Raw genomic sequence first — 22,071 nt, 5'->3', positions numbered from 1 at the left:
TTAAAAACCCTTGGACTCTGATCAAGTTTTGTGAGGCATTCCGACATCTGCTGTTCAAGCACTGGCAATACAGATCCGCGACTATTTTTCGTAGAATAGCAGCAGTCGTTGGGTCTACAAATTACCGTTGTAATTGTATGATGATTAATAGTAAATGACGCTTACGTAACGCGATGATCCATTAAATAAGTAGCGGCTTGGAGGAAAATTGAGCTTGCAGGGACCGTTATAAAAAACAGTTCAAGTTGACACGTACAGAAGAAGCACAAGTTGTATCCAAGACTGTTCCCTGACACGAAGAAATACTTACACAGTACCAATAAATACGCTAGGTAATAATACTTCACTTCATACCGGTTTTGATTAACGCGTCCGGTTTTTTTGTCCTAGATTTCTTCCGCGTGCCTATTTTCGAGACAGATACGCAAGAACGAAAGTTCAAATCCGCGATACAGTAATGTCAGGCGAGCACTGTTCGACAACGGTTTCTATAAGGATTTTAGAACAAAAAACTATGCGTAAGTTGATTACAAGGGCTGGGTACTACTCTAGCACTGACTTTACATTTACTGCTATATGAAGCGTTTGCCATTAAAGGCGCTGCCGGTCGCCACACCTATATGTGTATTCGCACACGTGTGAATACGCTCGACGGAAACTTAACGACACATAATGGCATAGAGGGCTGTTTACTAAACTCAGTTTTCTACATTTTACGCCACCTAGTAGAACAGGCAATCGTTGTAAGTTACGGTAAGTCGTTATAAGCACCCAATCAGCTTTATGCGCAGTTGCGGAACGCTGACAAACGCAGATCCTGGAACCCAAAAGCGTGCCCGACTAGCAGAGGGCAAATATACATATCGAGTATGATGAAATTGTTTTGTTAGGTGTTCATTTGGAAGTAGGTTTCTCTAGTCTGAATTTATTGCGTACTCTCTTTTGCTTTTACCTTTTTACAGATTAGGCCATTTGAAGTTCTGATTTTGTGTCACCTTCATAATTACGGTCATTTATGAAAGATCAGTACATACATCAGTTAACGCATTCCGTACAATCGTCCTGATACTCACTCTGTAAGATTAGTCGTGAGATATAGCTATGTACATGAATCCGTATATATGTGGCCGCCAAATACCTATTTCCCGGTGCGTACCGGTTATGTCTGAAGTTCAGATATTTTCCTCGACCACTGTTATTTGGACTGGTTAGAAGCGCCACTAAATTCATCTTTCGACAATACTAGTTTCTCCCTTAACACCTTCGGATAATTGCCGAAAAGCTTATCGTTATAAAAACATCTGACCGACGAGTTGTCGTAGCGACGAAATATCAGTCTTAACGTTTCTATTTATTTGAACGTATGCCATTTAGTCAATATTATTGCACACTCTGTGGCCGCACAGAGCGCTTCTGCATATCGTAAACAAATACCTATAAACTAAGCAAGTATCTGGTCTCGTCATTTTCAACATCCAAATATCGAGTTGATACCAAATTTATAACTTACCTAGGAATGTAACTACCTTTCCTACATAAATATATTAGAGCTCAGTACTTTGTATTTATCACTAAAAAGAGAAAATTGTTTACTTTATGTTCCACACAAAACGTGACCCACAAGGTAAAGACCCAAAGGATTTTCGACAATGAATAGAATCAGGTAAATTATCGGTTTGTTCGAAACGTTCAGCGCTTACTCTTATTTGTCGCATCGTAGTAGGATCTCAATTTTGCTCAGACAATATTGTAGTGAACAATTTTGGGAATAGGGCCTAAATAAATCTAATTTAGTCTCTTCAGATAGCCACTGAATCCTATCATAGTTTCATCACGGACCAAAGCGTGTTACCCCCGTATCCTTTAATTATTAATGTCTAGCACCTAGCTATTGTTTTTAAAATCGAAAAAGCAGTACATTTAGTGGTCTCCTCGTCTTTTCACCGCCTTATAAATTTTTAACAAAACCATTAATAACTATTAATGGTTCCCGCCGGAGCTGACAAATGGCATGAACTAGTCTTATCAGGTTGGTGTCCTGGCGTGTGCCCTGTTGTTTTCACTGAGCTGTTGTTGTTAGGAGTAGTCGTACTTCGGATTCGTTCAATCATCGAGCTCGATGGAATTGTCTTATCTCTACTTTGGGGTGCTGCTACCGACCATGTGTCGGCAAGAAAGTGCTGTCGAAACAAAGAGTTGTTCGTATATACAAGGCACTACCACTTATCACCTATCGTTCAATCGCCTCAAAAACACAGATTTACACAGACGGCCCCAACGAACGAACGACGGACTGCACGTACTACTTGAGCGATATGCGACAAAGACGACCTGGGAGGTCTCTGAACAGCTCTAAACGATTGTTGTTATTAGCGTTTGCATGCACTAAAAGGACCTAACATGAAAAAGGTGAGACCTTATGAACACAAGTGAAGATTTCAAAAAAAAAACGTCTGATATTATGCTTTTCCTTGCTGGCATTTTTATATAAGTTTGTTACCGACGATGAAAAATGACGCCCCTAATCAAAATGATTAGATCTTGTTCGAAGCTACGAGGAAGTGCTCATAGTCGAATTCTACATGCGTTGGGACGAGGGGGAAGTGTTATATAATGAACTATTCAAACCCATGGAAAAAATTACAAGAAATCATCATTTGGTCTAACTTGAATAATTTAGAAAAAAAAAAAAGCCTGAAACTTACTAAAAATGATGCAAAATAATATTGCTGCATGACAACGTTACACTACATATTTGTTGGGCACTAACAGACCTCCAATGGGAAATTCTGCTTCGCTAGGGATACAGCCCGAATATCGCTCAACCTGATTATTGCTTGTTTCGACTTGTAGCAGGGAAGACAAACATCTTAGTACATTTCAGAATAGAGGCCAAAGCCTATTGAATTGCTACCAAGAACGGGGTCTTTGTACTTCGCAAGACACATGAGTTTTTAGAGAGAAGGGTGAAAGTCGTAAAAGATGAAAAGCCCTGCTTCACTTAGGATGGTTTGAAAGTTGCGTTAAGTGGCTAAAAACAACGGGATTTTTCCAGGTAATAGATCAGCTTCGCTGTCATTCACAGTACTTCTAATTAACTTTTTAGTAAAATCACAATTTGTCTATAAACAGATTTAAAAATGTAATGCGGAATAACGTATCCAAAATTTGGTGAAATTAAAATTTATAGATGAGGGTGGCTATAGCGGTTTCACAACAATAGTTAAAATACTTTGTTTTAAAGCAAAAGTGCAGTGTTCACCGTATTAGATCTTTTGTCTAATTTATAACATAGGAGTTTTTGTAATTAGAAGCCAAAAGTATCTATTTTTGTATAATCATTAATTTTAGTTGTAGCTGCTATTGGTCGCAAGGACTATTTGAAATCAGGACCCAACGAATAAATACGTAGCTTTAAAGGAACGGATGCTCCTTTGAAGGTTACACTTAAATCGGTATCGCAGATTTTTACTATTGGTCTCTGCGAATAATTAAATCTGTGCATGGCCATTGCTGTTTCCACACAATACATTGACAGAGGAGTTAACATGCAGCGGGCTGGTTATTGGTTATTTTTTAAAATATGAATCTTAAAAGGGTCAGTAAACTAAACCCTTCCGTTAAAATTCAGGTAGCTTGGTAAACGATGGACTAACTTTCCTGACCGTTTAATATGGAATAATATTATATTCTTTCTTCTTACTTACGATTCAACAGGTAGATATGGCGTAATAGGTAATAAGATGAATAACGTTAGAGAGCTATGTTTTTACCTGTCATTATACTGGAAATCGTACTATTTTATATATGGTTCAACTGTTGACCGACAGTATCAAATATACTTCTCCTCCAATTCATTTAGCTCTATGCCGAGAAGATAAATTATATGGACGGCTATTTTCCGGTCGATGGTGTACCGGCAGGAGATGCGTGTGATACAAATAATACAAGGCTATGTTTAGATCTGGGGTGCCGTTTTCGTTAGAAGACGGAGTATCCATGGAACTACTTTTAACCTGACCTATGTACTACAGTATAATAAAAGATTACAGGCAGGAATTAGGGGATGATGAATGACCTTAGCCGGTAGCAAGTTAGCCCCGATAAATGTCTGTGGACGTGCTATTCCTTAGGGGTGGTATGATTATTCATCGACGGTTCTCTGGGGAGCAATTATTTACACGGGGTCCCGATTAGCAGGCTCTACTCGTTGTCCTGATAACAAAGCCGATTTCCACCTATGGCTCGTATTAACAATTAGCACATCTATATAAATCCGCATGGGGATATGTTGATGTTAAATGTTAACTCAAGTGGAATTCTACATCAGTGTCTTTACGCTCCGAGCACTTAGCCTGTAGGATGCTGGGTTATTCCCTGTGTGGTATCAAGCTTCGTCTGGTGCTGCTACATCATACTAGACACACAAGGTGTAGCTACTCTTATTGATAATTTTTGCCCTGCCGAGAGCTTCTGCTGAGTGGCAAATATTCATTCGACACTGACTTTTATTGTATTTAAAATACGAATTGACTCAACCCGCCCAAGCGGGTTGACTCAATCCATATTTTAAAGTTGGCGCTATGTGATTTAGCGGCTTATGTACACGTTGGACGACGTGTTTTTTGATACAGTCCTATGGCGCGCACATACCAACGAGATCATACCCTAAATTGTGCGTAATTACTAATCTATTAATAGCACACCGAGCTTCAGATATTGCATAAACTCGAAAAGCCGTTGATTCCTGCAAAGTAGTGCCATCAAAGATACATATTTCTGCTGACTGCTATTTGTTGAAAACAGGATTGATATGTTACCAGTCTCCCCAGTCAATTTCAACTTCTACTGACCGTTGGTTACGGATACGAACTTTACATATGTGTATAAGTGGGCGGATAATTGCACGCGCGTGCGTGCCTGTATGTGGCCGCTTGTGCGGGCGTCTTTGTATGTTTGCATCTCATCTGTGTGTAACTCAGTAACCTACTTTGAAAATCGTATTGCCATAGAATGTTCATTACAATGTTCATTTAAAGTAAATAAGTGTGAACTAGGATTGTACATAAATGTTTATTGAGGATTGCGAGCAAATAACTGCCTGCAAGGATAGAGCTGCATTGATGCGAATTAATTGGCACCGACGAATTTTTTTTCCAAACCTCTAAAGCCATGTTGCACATGGATACTGTATTATAACATCTGGTAAACATCTTAGCGCCTCATAACAACTTCTACCTTGCTTATACAACGTGAGTTCCCGCAGACAAGATTGAATGACAGTTCTTTCGTTATCACAATGATTTTTTTATTTTTATTTTTTATTTATGTAACCAACGCTACCGGCAACGTTAAGGCAATCCGGGATATGGTATTAACTCTAACAGGGCATTACGACCCTTTACATGCGTAAATTTTTAGTTGAAATGTAAGACACCCTTGGTTCGCCTCTTTGATACACAGTATGTAAAGCTGGATTTACAATGCATTAATCTTGAGCTGTAAAAGATGAAATAAAGGAGAAAGATACTACGTCAAAAGTGCATTACCATATAAGCCTCATAGGAAAGAAAACATTTGTTTGAACTACCAAGCGATTCTTAGATGTAGATCTACTAAAGTCCAGAAGAAAATAGAACAAGTAGAGACCTGCAGGGTGTCAAGTGGTTCAAGCAGATTCGATCCATTCACGTTTTGCTTGCGGCGTACTGCAATCTGTGCAGTATATGGTAAATAAGGACCTGTGCCCGCTCCCCTTTTGCTTTTGGCTTCGTAACAATCCCTTTTCCATCTGAGTCAGCACACATACTCCCTACCCATCTCGTTACGCTGTCAGACAGTCAGGTCCCTAAAGACTTCATCAATAGCGAGATAGGTGTATAGATATATAGGTAAAGTGAGACACAAAGAGTGAGATGCCCACAGAGCACGGCTCAGTAAGTTACCAGAGAATTTCACGTCATGCATATCTAGGTGCACATACAAGAAATGTACGGTCTGCGTTGTATGTAAATTTCGAAAGGCTCCGGCAGAGTAAAGGATGGCGTCGAATAGACCGCATTTATACAGTGGTACAACGTGAGAAAGGCGGAGTGTTGGTAGCTAGAGAAGAACTCTGCATAATGATATCATACGGCAGTAGTCGGTACCCCGTAACAGCGTCCAAGCTGATAGCGAAAGATGTCGAGATTTAGCCTGGTAGGCACATGAGTGATTTCCTGTCGAAATGCATCAGTACAGAGAGTTCTATTCCGTATGTAGGATGAGTTGCGTTGCAGACCAAGAATAAAACTATGGAGAAGCATTGCGGCCAAAAAGATCAATGTGAGAGAGTTTCTTCATGCAGATCTCAGGTTATGATGAGGCGAGTCAGTATTTCTCCGAGCTTACTTCGATATGACCAACTTTTTCAAATACAAAGGGCTACATATCTGTCATGTTTATCTCAGCCATGTTCAGATGACAACTTGCAGATTCATTTTAGAATTATTTGGAAATATATATATGTCATTCTGTGACAGCTTTAAGACCTATTGTGAGGAACGTTATTATGCACCCAACGAGAGTGTTTCATCTATCATATGCAACTTCATGTAGGCTATATGGAATCACAATTGAACACTTGCGCCCTGACAGAGGTTTCGCGTCATTGATTTTCTAACCGCCACACAATTTTGCATTCACACAGGCAGGTCACTGTAGCTCTTATTGCAGAAAAGAATTAGGGTTAGAAGAATTAGAAGTGCTATAATTAGTTTCTGATTCTACAAACATGAAAATTTATTTAGAAGTGTAAACTCAATCACTCTGCTATATATCCGCTTTGTTTAGGTGATCCACGCTACGCATTTTGTATTAGCGACGATATAGTATGCTGTTTGATAGTAACTAATGTGGTTTTCTTTAATAGAACAACGGGGCAGTAGACAAAAAAAAAAAAATACACAGTGATACTATTTGCTGTTTTCCTTTCACAAATTGTTTTTTTTTAAAAACTTTTTTGTGAGAGTTTCAGTTTGCGGCAGATATCGGGCCTAATTTCTATACGTTCGCCATGGTAGGACGGGGGACTGCAGCATTTATTTACGCCTGTGTTACACCGGTATTTGTCGTAACATTACTTCGATTTCTAGAAGTATAAAGAAACTTCGTCGAGTTGCTAAGTTACAGTTTTCATTATGTCAAGGTCACACAATTTCTATTTCATTGGCTCGAGCTCTAAACATAAATACAGCGAGTTTTGCTTTATAGAATAACATTTCCGATACTTCACTCATTTACCTTTCATCTGAATAAAAAAATTGCACTCAGAAACAACTCGGGATAGATACGGCATGTATGACGAGGACTCCGTAGCTAGAACTACTGCTCAGAAATGACCTGCTTCATTAAAAGCTGCCATATTCCATCTTGAAACTTCGCGTAACGTTTTGAATTTGTCCGGGACGAAGGGCGAACATTATATATATATATATATATATATATATATATATATATATATACATGTATAAGAATAAGAAACTTATCTACTAAAGTTTATATTTTTTAATCGCCATCAACCACGGCAAGAGCAACTGAGCAACTAGCTGAATTGCTGATACAATTTTTTGATGATCGAAGGAATGTGAACTTAGGTAAGCTTCGAACACGTTTTTTATTGTCTTCCGATACAGTCGTTTCTGAAGCTCAAAACAGGGGAAAATTTGCAACTTCGATGAAATGATGGCCATGACTTTTAGAGCAGTGAAATCTTATAGAGCAATTCTATACTTATTCAACATAACCCTCAGTGGAACAATGATTAGAAAATAGAAACGATTGATAAAAACTGTCATTATTTTATGTTATTCTGATATATATATATATATATATATATATACATATATGAGTCCAGAGAGCGACAACAAAAGCTTTACTAAAAAAGCTTAATGAACCTTGTTGTTTTTTATCCGCCATGGTTATCAATTACATTTTCTTTGTTTTGCTGTGTTATGTATAACTTTTTTTTTGTTATACAGATAGTAGGGCAGTACAAGGTAATAGAAAAGAGACGTATCTAAAGTGACTAAAAAAAACTCTGACAACCGTGAAAAATCGTTCGCCCATTAACCGCAGCTACGTATTCACAGTTAGTTCCATCCATTTGTTGGAGTTTTGCAATTTTAAGTGGCACTTGAGACATCATCAACACGATTCTATAGATATTGATATTAGACGAGTGAAGTGCTGACGCCAAAGCTTAGAAAGTATTTTAAGTTAGAAGCCGACAGCTTTTAAAATATACGCGCTAGCAAGAAGTAAGCCGAAGGGTGCAAAGAATGTCTGTGGAGGTAAACTGAATTGAATTGAGCATAACTGTCTCCTGTCCACTTGTATCCGTCTTCATTTGCTTAACGTACCTCATGTGTATATCTTCTTAACGGATGTGTTTACCGTTGCGCAGGAACAGTTGTTGTTGGAGTGAATATGCTCCAGTTTATATCTATATAGAGCATCTCATTATTAGAATCACTATTAGATAGGGGCAGATGTAAGGGGGTAATAGCGCACATGGATTTACAGCCAGAGTCGGCAAACAGAACATTCTCAACGACAGGGAGCATAGTAAGATCAGCGGTGAGGCCCCGGTTCAAGAGTTAAAGTTTGTTCTTTGTCACTGCAAGTAGCCAAGACACCAAGCGCTGCATTATTTATAAGAACAAACAAAACAAATCCTACGACTCTGATAGAGCCTGAAGGCACATTGTACCAAATTAGAACATAAGGTGAGACGTAATAGGACAGGCTGAAGTTACGTGTCTGGGTTGGGGACTAAAAAAAAAGTAGGCGAAATCGGACGTTAACAAAAAGGAAAAACTGAAAACGGGGATAAATGAAAGAAAAAGGTGGAAAGAAAAATAAAAGAAGCGAATGACTCTTCGATGAAAAGGATTGACCTGCTGAAAACATTAAAAGCAAACCTTTCGTCTGAGCGTTTCGAAAACCGTATGTACTTGTACACAGGAAAAAAGAAAAGATAGGGAATACAAAACGCATGGCAGAAGTAGGGGCGAATAGATTGCCCATCCGAAAACGGCGCCAGAGGCCAAAGGAGGAGGACCTCCAGTAGTGGATGGCAAGGAAAGCGTGGGATGCACCAATTTTGCATAGAGCTATGGAAGGGGCGCTCTATCGGGCAGACAAAAAAAGTTCAGCTTAGTACAGTGCAGGCCAGTGACAACTAAAGGAAGCTATTGTTGGTTGGTGCCATGCTCGTAAGGGAGGTGGTGAATAAACGGCTCGTTTTGATGCTATTGCATAAAAACGGCACTCAACAAAATAAAGAGAACAAGCAGAGGACGATAGCAGGAATGATCCAAATACTGGACTTAAATAATGGATATCTCAAGGGAGCCAAAAATTGTGAGGTTACAAAGATTAAAAAATGGAACAAATGATACCCTCACTCATTTGGCTTCTAGCTTGGGCTATACTCCTGTTGTACACTTCCGTTTGTATAAACACACAGCTTAGTCTTGCATTCAAACCACTGCCCTATTGGCTGTCTACTACAAAACGTTATGCAGATAAAAAATGTTGGCACTAGAGACCTATACATATATAAGTCACCATTCGAAAATTGTAGCCACTTAAATAACTGTATCGTACAACCTTTTTTTTTGTAACCTTTTTACCTTATTAAAGTAAACAGATTTTTGCAATCACTTTTTCGGCGCAGTATCAAGAACTTGCCCTTACTAGGAGGTCTGGCGGAGATGGGTCTTGATGGGTTTCTCTAGGGTTTTTCCAGCATACCTGTATGACAACATAGCCGTCAGATGTCATGACGATAATTTATTGGCGCTAAAATTTGAACTTTGAACGATGGCCGCATGTTAGTAGATACCATGACAATGAACCTCAAACGATACGCATCACCCATGTTACAACTTGAATAATCTACTTACACGGACAATACTGCGAATCTTATCATCAGAGACGTACCGATATATCACCAATTCTTGTCGTAACATAACACTAAGGAATTACATGGTATCTCAACACGAACCCGAGCAGTACAATACATTGCAAAACAAGCTCACTTAATCATGATACGTGGCGCTTCTATTTGAATTCTGTCAGCATAGTAAAGGTCAATAAGATGCAGGCCCTACTCTTAACCGCTGGTGAAAATAATCAATGCCATCCGACCAACAAACTAGCTCAAGCAGACCTCGGCCTGGCGTCTATTTTCAAATGACCTCTATAGGTTAATTGCCGTAAGTAAATCAAAGATGTGAAGGTTTCTATATGAAATCTATTAACTCTATAGCTGATAGCTCGGCCTAAGTGCTGCGACGGTATGTTGCACTTGTCTGCTTCTTGCGCTATAATTTCAATTGACCGACACCTTTTCATATCAGACAAAATCAGCCAAATTTTGGTCTTACAAGCGCATATAATTTGTTGTCGCGTATGTAGCCGAAAATAAATATTGAAAGTAGGATTAGTCGCAAGCTGAACTCAGCTATATCGAATGTTTGTTTGAGTGTGTAGCCGTGTGTCTAATTTTTATGAGGCGTTAATTAGTTTGATTCGAGACCTGATACACTGCCCGATACTAACTTGCTAATTACATTGCCGTAAACTGAATAGGAATAATGAGCTGCAGGTAGAAATCTCAATATTGTGCTTAACCAGCATACACAATATAGTTCTACTATACTACATATGTTCAACAACCATACAAAGCTGAGCACTGATGCCGTTACATCAATCCCAATCTCTACGAGCCAGTCGATTTTAGGTAAATCTAATCTGACTAATCTGGTCTGATAACATTTTAAAAATGAATCCAATCTCATGGACTGCCCATCGGAGCCCTAAATATTAACCATCCCGCCCAGGAAGTTTACATCTGCTATCAACTGTGTTTCGAAGTAAAACTGGACGAGACAATTAGTAATAAAGCACCGGGAGTCGCCTAGGACGGAGCAAATATTAATTCAAGTTTTCCAATCAGTTTGTATAACTGGATTCGTAAGATAGATAAATAACCGATGTTGTACTCTAAGTATGACATTATTTATAGCAATTAGTTCGCATGCGATTTTTTTTAATATATGCCTTGTAGATGTTTCGACTCGTATCAACAGTGTTCGGCCTTAATCTGCCGCCTGAGATAATGGTCTATCATAGTAGATCTATAAATTATCGTACGTATAAATTACGTACATACACACATGAAGGCGGCTAACGTACATCACTTTGGCATTCAAACATGTGGCCATCGCTAGTTCAAATTTTAGTGTTGGGAAATGTTGAGCATGACATGTGGTTACCATGCCGTTTCATAGGTCTATTGAAAAAATCCCAGATGAGTCTGACAAGGCTCACCCCGGCTAGATTCCCTAGTAGGAGCCAGCTTTTGGTGCTACAGCTAACAAGCAAGACCGATAGCTGGAAACGTTCAAAACAACACGTTTCAATCGTTCACAAACGACGGTCTACGGCAGATTTTTGCCTACTCGTACCTATCGGTCAAATCGATTTCAAATCTCAGTCGTTTCTTCATCCTAACGACATGTACACGAACCAGACAGCTAAACGCTGTTTGGCCCGAATCAAAGTTCTCAACGTGGAATAACTCATAGCAGTTATTTCGTCATCCTCTTACGCCACCCCCGTTTCCACCCGCGATGGTTGTCCTCGTCGTTCTATTGCAGTTCTTTCGTTGCAATCTTCCAGCTGCTGTGAACTTACTACATTGTTTAAGACATTATTTGCTTCAGTAACCCAATTACGTTACTCAGCTATTTTGCTACCTTGCTTCGATTGTCTAACTACCCTGATTCAAATATTCCTCTATCGTATTCTAATTAATACCTGATTCTGAACAGGCGCCCATATCCCTGCGACGTCCGACCGTCTCTGTGCTACCATTTACCCATTACCTCTCCGAAGTAGTCTCGCTGTTGTAAGAAATGAACCTTCATTCTCAAAATTATATGTACAGTCGATGCTCTATCAAGTGGACTGAAGTAAACCTAATTAGATCGTTTAAACTTCCAAGGCGAACTCTGCAGAATTGAAACGGAATATATTTCAAATGGTGATTTACGAAAGTAAGCCAATTCTACTTTACATTGGTACCCCACATGTCGATAAAAAGATTGGTAAAGTATTAAGTCTGCTCACTAACGATCTGAAATAATCACGAGTGTCAATATTTTATGGCGCTGTCTTTTGTAGTAATAACTCAGCGATCGTGTGGGCAATGGTTCTGACGAAATTTTTCGTTGTATTAGCTATGAGTGGTACCTGTCGTAGTACGGCTGTTAGAAGCGTTTGCTGTTTTCCGTTTTCTTAACCGTTCCGGGATTCTACGATGAGACGTTCTCTATGGAATTGAGGCCAACTAAATTAACAGGCCACGGCAACGCCTGAACGTAGCGAGTAGTCTAGAGGTACTCTAGGCTCAATGACAAGCTGCTCTATCGCGCATGAGGATGCAGTTACTGTCAGGGAAGCATTCTCCTACCGGAGGCAGCATTTCGCTCTTAATAACCTCGACTTATTCTTGCTTCGCTAGTATCCCCTGTGCGAGATCTAACAGTCTAGCCCCTTTGCCAGAAGTCGTAGACCACATCATAACTTTCGATGGATGCTTGATTTTCGGAAAATCGTTCACTAACACGCCTGAAGGCAGGATGGGCTTTTTTTTTCTCAAGAATTTCAAAATGAGATTCTTTGGAGAAACTAACTTTTTCCTAGTTTTCGGCAGTCCAATTTTTGAATTGGTTTGCTCAATGAAGACGGACTCCTTTCATTCGAGCATTCAGCCGAGGTTTCTTGGTGGGTCCACTGACTTTAAACTCGGCCCGTTTGAGGCGCAGCGTTTTTTTCGACACGGCCAGTCCACGGTCTTTTGATCTGCTCCGGAAGACATTATACGTGACAAACCTATCTTTCTGGAGTCCGTAAATAATCACACGCTCCTTCCAATTCTTGTCACCGACCGCAACAACAGCGAAAGGTTTTCTTTTAGCTTCTTAGTAACGTTGGCAACTGCACACTAGAAAACATGAAACATTTTGGCAATTTGCCGTTCTTTGCCCCTCTTCCCATTTCGACGCTTGACATGGAAAAACACGCAAAATCATTCGAGGCAGCCAGGCCCACATAGTTGGCTGTTAAGATGGTGAGATATAACACGTCGGCTGTACATAGTATGAGATATTAGCCCAAGATGCGAATGTTGGATTAGCTAAAGCTACAAGGGATGCGATCGCTTGAATACGCTATGTCAGTTTTACAGGTAGTCACACTGCTTTTCAGCGGTTTGAAAACGTTTGCCGGTGTTTTTATCTGAATGATGTTGCTTCTATAATTAAAAAATCATTTGACAGGATCTCACCTTAGTCCTGCACAAGTAAGCTTGAAGGCTGAAGCTATTTTATTGAGTTTATTTAAGCCTATTTGATTCGTACCGATAGTTAAACATCAGGCCGCGGAAGAGTGTTGCGCAAATACTTCTGAAAACAAATACCGCATTCGACTTCTGAGCGACCTCGATGCTTCGCATTTTGGTCGGTGGCTAGAATGTCTATTAGTGGTATATTTAAGTTGGCTTATTTCAGGCGATTAAGTTTCGGAAATTTTCTGTGTATAATTAGCGGTGCGTCTGGACAATGAATAACTGATCAGTCAGTTCAGGGATTGAGTTATAGAAGGACAAAACGAGGATGCAACGTTCAATTACAAATAGATTTTAATTACATTTGAATTTTACAAGTAGCTCGAATTTAGAATGGCTTATTTGCGAATATAGATGGCAAATTCGGTCTAACCCATCATTGATCCATAGAGGTTTTTTCCTACCTTCTTATTGAAAGATATTTGCACTGTTGTTGAGACACTTGTTTTGCGTCCCCCTCACAAGTAGCTTAATCTCAGAAGAGAACATCCAGAGTAAACCAGCAATAGAAAAATCACACATTACGTGCTATCGTTGTTCTTGTCGTTGTGCTACTCGTGTTATTGCTTGTGCTGCCCTGTTATATCTAATGAAATGATGTACTGCACAGTACGATCAATCATGGCGCAGTGAATGACTGATGCGTTCCCTCACACTGCTGTTTTCATAGTTTGGCAAAGGAGAGTCGGTATGTTTACGTATGCTCAATGACGTTACAGCTATCGCCATATACATAACCGATGTTAATAAATGATGATTAAATATTTGTATCTAATTATGACTGCTGTTTTGTCGATCGAGCTTGTGGAGGCTATTTATTATATGGCGACATATTAGCCACGTAACAATTGCAACAATCATTGTGATGGATTGAAGGATCATCAGCAAGGATTATGGTCTAGGGGTGACTACATTATTATTACTATAGCCTCTCAGATGATTATATATAATGCACTGAATGAAAGTATTCCATTTTCTTCCGTATGGCTTAGGGCAATAAACAGCGAGGGTCTGACGTAACTTCTTCAACGATTGGATAGTTGACGTTTCATAATACAAAAATCTAAAATTTTATTCCGTGTAGCCCATGTCATATTTTCGATATCGGTTTCGATTCATAGACTCCGACAAGTAGTTAGCTAAATATACAACTAGATAATCTTACCTCTAAATAACATCTTGTAGAAGATTGTTAAACAGCGGTTTTGGCAAAGCTGCACAGGTTTTAGGATGATTCTTTAGTCGGATTCGATAGATACTCGACATAAACGGAAGGAAGGCTAGCTCCAAGTGATAGCAACTATAATAACGCCAACGGTGCGAAAGGTGAGCACCGATGAAGCACTACATGGGGTAGCCTCTTTCTGTGGTCATAAATAAGCCGTTGCTGTCTGCGCTAGGAGAAAGCTACGCCAGTGGATTATATCGCTTAGGAGCACTCGTTAGTGCTGCGAGTGCCACTGAAGAGGACTCATCAAATCCTCGTTTACCTCGTCCACTGACTGCGCCTCCCATCCAGACACCAGCAGCAACGTGGAACAGCTTGATGGATGAGGTGCAACTCGGCGGGAAGTGGTGTCTCAACGGCCAGTTCCGCTAAACAAACTTGGGCGCAAAAGTCCTGGACCAGTGAGTGGCCTCTGTCAGAAGCAAAGTTCTTCCTATCAGGATGAATGCGGACGCTACACGTGTTTTGTAGTGCTGTTGCAATGTGAACTCTATATACAAAAAAGTAAACTTTAGGATATGATAACTTAATACATTACAACGCACCATCCGATACAAAGCGCTAAAGATACGAATTCACCAATTAACAAAGAACTAGCAAGTTTTCTTTTAAAAATGAAATTGGAATTTTCGTAAGGGCACGAATGCTACAATCAACTCTCAACGGGGCGTAACCACAATATTTAAAATTATGGTCGTACACCAGTTTATCACCGACAAAGAACAAACGACACAATTCTAACTTTGCGCATTGCAGTCGAAGGCAAACACGACACGCGAGACAAAGAAAGATTCTGCTCTTTTCACCAATTAAAACGTGTTGAAACAATCATATGGGAATTTTACGAAACTGGACCATGTTATGTAGCTCCTTCGAATGCATATGCTACGCAGTTTCTCAATATATATGTATGAGACTATACCGTGCTTATATATATATATATATATATATATATATTAACATTCTATGTGCCAAGCAAAAATAAGCAACTACGCGAACATCTTGAGGGCGGGGTGTCACATATTTACTGTATTAGTGCAATGTACTTTGTGTAAGCATCAACACAGATTTCGTAAATTGTAACTCCAAAAACGTTGTAAGATTGTTGAAGAAAAAAATTGTTGCAAGAAACTTCTTTGAACAAACAATCATTACTAATTTATCGTTTCAATAATTTGCTAGGTACCTGTTTTAATTCTCCCTGTAGAATTAAATAACTAATAACTCAATTCAATTGATAGCGCCTTAATATCGTAGAAATATCAACATGATTTCATATACTCAAATCTTATCAGTGTTAAGAATGCCTTATACTAACGGTTACCGCTGACTTTGAAGCCAGTGTTTACTGAATTCTTACAAGAAACTACCAGTGCAGATAAAAACACATCTACAAATCTATTCCCTAATTATGGCCTCTGCCAACAAATAGTTTGCGTTTCTCCTTAAATTTCCCTATATACCGAATAGAAGATAGCATGGTCTGAACGCTGGATGAATAATACACGCTCTGCTAAAGTAAGATCCTTCTTACCTGCTAAACATAGATTAGTCCTCATCTGTCCGTTTTTGTCCGCCCCGGCACGAAGGAATGATCCTTGCACGTCTGTCGCTTAGCTCGATAGAGTTGATCAATAGCATAATAGATGAGCTGGCTGTTGGGCGCAGTCAGCCAATATTGATTAAATGTAAAGGTTTTAGCAGCCGAGAGCTATGCCAGCAGAGCCAGACCGCTTCCACGGGGTCAATAGATAAACTGTAAAAGTCGTAGTAGGTCGCCCACCTGCCATCAGCATTCTGCGTCGGCCGATCTATCCCTACACCTGCGCGTCAACTGAACGGTTCTAGTAGTGGTACCATTGTGCCTGGATAACTATTTAGCTCTCTCCATGACCTAGTGAATCTTTAATCGGCAGAACTTCGTTGGCCTCGGAGTCCAGGATGACCTTTCCCATATGTACTTCCCCTCGAATTCATTCCCAATTGAGGTTTGGGCAGTTTAGCGGTCCTGGAAAGAACGTTCATCTCTTAAAGTTTTGCCTATCCTTACAGCCAGGCACTGTGACTTCGGGAAGAAATTAAGGGCGCGTTGAACTAGCGATTGCGGGATCGTCTAGGCCTTCAATTATGTCGATTCATAATTGACTGCAACACATTAGCCCATTTGTAGAGATAGATTTTTGTGCTTTTATAGCTGAAACCGATCTTCTTGCTTCAATAGCTTAGTTTAGTCGGCTGTAACTTATTCTTCAGTGTATGGGTTAGAAAGTGGATACTGTGATTCAGCTTTTATTTCATATTTATTCTGTTTAAATTATTTTTCATCTGATGAGTGCCTACATTCGCTTAAAGCAGAAATACGTATGCAAAATCGAAGCTCACTAGTGTACTATGTATAACAGGACAAAAAAATTGGTCTGGCGTTTTGAAAAAAAAACAGTCCGTAGCTGTGTCAGTTTTTCAAATTGCGATTTCAGCGTAAAGGACCTCCAAGCTTCATACAAAAACGTTGATGACTTTTAGAGAAAATAAGATAAGGCAGCACTCCTCCATAAGATATGAGTTACCAATTATTGTTGACACCTTTTATAAGAAAGCGAAAGATCTGAGCCTGTGATTAACAAATACTAATCATAGAGTAATAGATCTAGATCTAGCTTGCATTATTTCGATCATTATCGTCTGACATAAGCGTCCTTTAACTGCAGCACTCGTGGGCGGATGATATTTAACATTTACTGATCTAATAAATATACTTAATGTGACCTGTATTTCGAGGTAATAAGTTATGCGGCCCAACGCGAACATTTGCTAAAAATCGTCTGCTAATGGTGGGCAGCTTGAAAGTTATTTACACTTTTCGGCCCGCTAAATACAAACCAACGAGTTTACTTGCAACTTCTAAATACGTTCGAGAGCTGAAACTGTTTCTTTTTGTGATTCAATTACGGTATATTAAGGGAAGTATGTTTCTGTAATAATAAATAGAATCAAGGGTTGATTGTTGTTCTAGTTCATGTTTACAGTTCCGTATTTAAGGCAAATATAAACGATAACAACGTTGGCCTCGTTAGTGAGAATCTTTAATGGATTTTATGTCGAAGTTATAGTAGTTTATATGAACGTAAAATTCAGATATAGCAGTGTTCGTCGATGTTAGCGAAAATAGCTGGTGGCAGTAATAACAATTTCGTCGTTCGTTAATTGCCGCAGATCGCAGCAAGATATTCTCTGCTGCAAGAAGAGCTTGTTTTGTAGCTAGGGTCATTCTCATCGGGTTAACTCATTTGGCTCATGTAGCAACTAGTAACGATACTACCATACACGATATGCAATTTTTGAATGAATGATTTCAGATTTTCCAGAGCCTTTTTGAAATGTCAGTGTTAGATGTTACCTACGAGTTTACTTATAGCACGTTACATTTAAATAGTTTGGATTAATCGCAATTTTGGTGTCTTAAATATTTTGTCCTATTATTTGTATTTAGCCTTATATGTCAGCTGAGTGACTTAGCGATTACGTGTTAAAAGAAAATATCAGCGCTGTTTAATTTCGATAACACTAAATATAAAATAGGAAATTGGGTAGTCTTAAATGATACCTAGACCTTTAATGTGTTATTACAAATCTCATTGCTCGAAAACAGTAAACTCGTTAAAAAATTTCTGAAGACCATTGAATGAAAGGTCTCGACTGAATCGCAATAGGGTCTAAGCTAATATTCCTTTCGGGAGCCGCCTTCTATCCGCACCGAAAGTATCGATTAGTCGGATGACTGATTTAGGCCACAAAACCCTTGCTTCCTTCTTTCCTTTTTAAAGGTCACTACAAGTTATATATAGATGTAGGTTCTTAACATCAAGTAGACGATATAATGTGAAGGGTCCTCTACTATCCTTGAGGTAAAGTATCGATTGAGATTATCCATACTTGTCAATACAAACACATATAAAGTTCCAGTGCTCGTATAGTGTTTGAATAGGCAGAATAGTTTTCGGTTCTGCTCGCCTGCTGATGTCTCAAGGGGATCACCGTTTGTTGCTCTCAGGTACAAATCTGCCTTCTTTAAATATAAGAGTTTTTTTGGGTTGTTTAAAATTTTTTTCTGCAAGCTCAACTTCTAGTTGCTAAGTTTCTGCGAGAATTGATCGCGCTTGGATTTACTAAGAATTGTGGTAGCGTGTTGCCGGCTTTAAAGTTCCTATGTACAAGCAAAGCTTTTTGCTTAAAGAACGCTGTTAAGTCTCACTGAAACATTACTTCTTTCGACCATACAAACTCCGTGCTGTCGGAGAAAAAAGTACGCGACTTCTATTATGAAAACTTCTCCTAGAGACCACATTGTTCAGTGATTTTTTCTAGCAACGACAAGCGGCATTTCAGGCCCGCTTCTCGTATTTACTGTCTGCGCGTGTATATTGAATTGCCTTCAACAGCAGATCAGTGTGGCACCTTTTTAAGAAGGAGGAAAATAAATGGCCCGATGAAAAATGAAATCTCTTTGTTCAGCTTTTTGTCATGAGGAACTTAGGGTAATAGAACTCAAGGAGAGCTTGGCCTCCTCAAAGCGATCAGCGTAGAAGCTTGAAACGGTATATGGGACCTTTATACCCGTCGGGCGGTGGTTACGTCATTCGTTCCTCTCTCATTACATGAAATGCTTATAAACATCACTTGTACATTAATCCCTTATTATTATTAAACGAGGAATTCTTAAGAACGTATTACTATATTCGTCCTTTTATTGGCGTCCCGGACAATCATTCAAGCATAACTCTATCCTACCTTAACAATTTGCACTCCAGTTGCCCTCCAGCTGATGGTAAGACGAGTTTAGGCACCCGATTCTAGTAAAGAAAGGTGATATAATATTGCCTGCGAAGACATTCGTGTGCGTACAGCTCTATACAGCTTGGTAACTAGTAACTCGCTCCTTGATAGGGTTGAGAATACGCAACGCGCCATGTTGTACTATGTGATGATCTGTGCATAATCGAACGAATTTTCATTTTACCGTGCTCTCTTCAGATTGACTTTCGAAGGTGACCTTTTTTAACCTTGGACAAAGATAGGGAGCGAGCGAGAAAAGATAGGAGAGGAAAGAGTTATAGAGATGGATGTATGCAGTCACAGACGACGAGTGCTGGACTTACTTAAGGAGTGCGTCATTTAGGACTTGCATGAAGTAAATGTGACAGCGGTTTGCCGGTGGCTACACGCGAGCCGTAACCTGTGAGGCATGTTGCATATTACTAATCCTTCTTGTTTCTATCCTTTTGTCTGGTATCCTTGTGTCGCGAAACGTATACTCAGCGCAGCAGGCAAGCGCAATGCCATCCTCTCAAGCACGTCGTGTAGGTACCCTTGCGTCACAACTGCCAAGCCACTTTTTCGAGAAAGCTAGGCCTCGCTTCCTAGAATTCACTAGAATTATATATTTCCTTTAGCTATGCTCACATCCTTATGCAAAGTATCATCGTGGTACTGAATGTGACTCCTATTCACCGGCGCGTAGACTTCGCCATTTCTGGTTAGACTTTTCCGTTGGATGTGTCTGAAGCTTTTTGTAATACGCGGGATGTTTCGGCCGATACTAACTTCCTCTGCTATTATACCCTTTCGTGCTCAAATACACTCAAAACCTTTTATCATTTTAAAAGATGCGAATAAATTTCTAAATGATAGACTGACTCGAGTTTTTCCCATCAGATTTTTACGCGTCAGCGTTAATCCAATTTATCTATGTTTTTTCTCGTAACTGACTCAGATGCATTTTTTTTTATAGCACCATGTAAAAGCTGCCCGATACAATCTACTTCACTAAAAATATAATGTCAACTAGGCGTGTTAGATGGAATATATGATGGTACTTACATCAGTTCTGAACGCTAATCCCGTATTAAAGACAGTATTGTCTTATAACGGTACAACATTTCGCCACGCATTTTTTCTTCATATACGAGGTAGATTTTTTTCCTTCGAGATCCGAAACTTGTTGTCACTCGTTCGTCTTGATGTCATCGTAGTATCGAGGTAGCGAGCTCCGTGAGCCATGCAATAGCAATTGTAAATTTGAACGATTCTGCAAATATGAGTTTCATCTTTGGACTGCAACGGCGGGAACAGTTCGGTCTATTGATCCTTTATTTGGTCAAGGTTCTACTGCTAGAAACAACAGCTGTCGCAAAGTAAAATACATAAAGTAAGTTTTGTGTTGCGAAGGTTAGTTAAGAGCTGTGACCATCGATCAATCTCTAGTACTCAGAGTTGGTGTATGTCACTTAGCTTGGTTTAATTGATAAAATAAAAGACTTGAGCGAGTATAAAAACAGAGCTTCGAAAAAAATGTTGCCTCTCTCACACGAATGTGTGCTGAATCGTTTCATCAGACTCCTAATGAATGATGTATCTCTACGATAACTGTAGACCGGTATATGGATGCGGTTGAACCGGCGGTACGTCGTTGTAAAGTATACTGCGACTGAAAGGTTTTCGACATCTTATTTAATGTAGCCGCAATTGACTATAGCGTCATAAATTCGCGGAGAAAAATCTTTAAATTAAGTAGCTAACATTCGTCAAACGAGATAAACCGACAATGCTCGATCGAAAGTTACAGCGTTGGAGAATAGTTATTATGATGTGTCGCTTTAAGAAAAATCCAGATAAACTTAGCAAAACTTGTCTAAAGGCACACAGGCGGTTGCCTGTGTTTAACCCTATTCGCCAGACATTTCTCCAATGGACAATAGTTTTTTTTCGATATATCTGACAGCTTCTCATATGAAAATTATTCAAATTTTAACATGATGTGGAAACTGCCATTTGAAATTTCATTCCGAGATGAAAATTCATTGGACTTCTAAGGTAACGGTAATGAATAGGTGACCATCCAAATAGCCAGTCGTAGATAATAATGGCGCATACTTCGGTTCGAAATCGAACTAGGCTTGTAAATAAAACTTGAAAATTTCGAGCTCATACTAAAGCACCTAAAGATGAGAATAACGCTTTACCCCGCACTCACCTCTACTACAGCCTTTACTAATGTCGGCCATTCCTGAACGAGCTACCCACAGCAAAAAATGCCAACTGCAAAACCTACAAAAAAAAAAGTGATACAAATAATTACGGGTAGCGGCAGTAACCCTATAGGAGTATATGAACGTACTGAGAAGCATCAGGAACGAAATAAATTCCAACCCATCAATCAATGAACAGACATGAACGCTAAATAATGGTGTTTTTTTTTTTTTTTATTGTAAATCGCGCAACAAGAAAATCATGCGAATTGGATGGGACGTTCATAGGTAAAGTAACTAAAAATACCAGTATGAATTTTACGACTAACGTATGTGGTACTAATGCAAAACGATAATTTCTG

Source organism: Varroa jacobsoni, unplaced genomic scaffold (assembly GCF_002532875.2).
Source record: "Varroa jacobsoni isolate VJ856 unplaced genomic scaffold, vjacob_1.0 scaffold_998, whole genome shotgun sequence".
NCBI lineage: Eukaryota > Metazoa > Arthropoda > Arachnida > Mesostigmata > Varroidae > Varroa > Varroa jacobsoni.
This window is presented reverse-complemented; position numbering follows the sequence as displayed.